Genomic DNA, 851 nt, shown 5'->3' on the forward strand with positions numbered 1-851 from the left:
ATGAGAAGTATCCACCTCACTTTGGACATGTTACTAGGAGGTGCTATTCCTTGGAGAAGGACATGATGTTGGGAAGGGTGGAGGGAAAGGAGAGAAAGACCCTCAACCAAATGGATTGACACGGTGACTGCTGCAATGGGCTCATGTGTCAGGAAGTGTGAGGATGGCGCAGGACAGGCCTGGGTTCAGATCTTTTGTCCGTAGAGTCACTGTGTTGTACTCGACAGCACCCGATATCAACCCGTAACTCAGTGTCCTGGAGCGCTTGCATCTGAGAACCAGGGTCTCCAGAGAAGCAGAGGGGGCTGGTCTGGGGTTGGAAGTCAGATTCAAGGTCAGACACTGGAACTCTAAGAGCTGTGCAGTTGCACTCAGGTCTGGAGTCTACCTGTCATTTTCTCGTGGGTCAAGTGAAAGAATAGAGTCCATGGGATTTGCAGCCAGACCCAAAAGTGGAGAAGCCACTGAGATGAGGAGAGGCCCTTAGCCAAAGGAAAATAATGGGGGTTAAGGGGAGCGCTAAGGGCAATCTCTGATCGGCTTAATCCACAGAGAGCTATCCATAGGACAAACATCCCGGTCTCTGTAAATCCACCTCTTCTACAGGAGAGAAAGATGGGTGTCATCATCACATCTGGTTTAAAGTCTTGCAAACCTGATGGGGGTCTAGGAGTGACTGGGATCAACTTGAAAGCAATGCATTTTTCAGTACACAGCAGGCCTGGAACTTCTTAGACAGTGAGTCGCTCATTTATAAAACAGAGAGAGAAGAGAGAGCGAGCCAACAATACTCAGAGGTTTACATGTGTCATTTATAAATCTGGCATCAGTTCTCTATGAAAAAGGTTGGG

The sequence above is a fragment of the Elephantulus edwardii genome, unplaced genomic scaffold, assembly GCF_000299155.1.
Source record: "Elephantulus edwardii isolate Elephantulus edwardi_28Jun2011 unplaced genomic scaffold, EleEdw1.0 scaffold00410, whole genome shotgun sequence".
Taxonomy (NCBI): domain Eukaryota; kingdom Metazoa; phylum Chordata; class Mammalia; order Macroscelidea; family Macroscelididae; genus Elephantulus; species Elephantulus edwardii.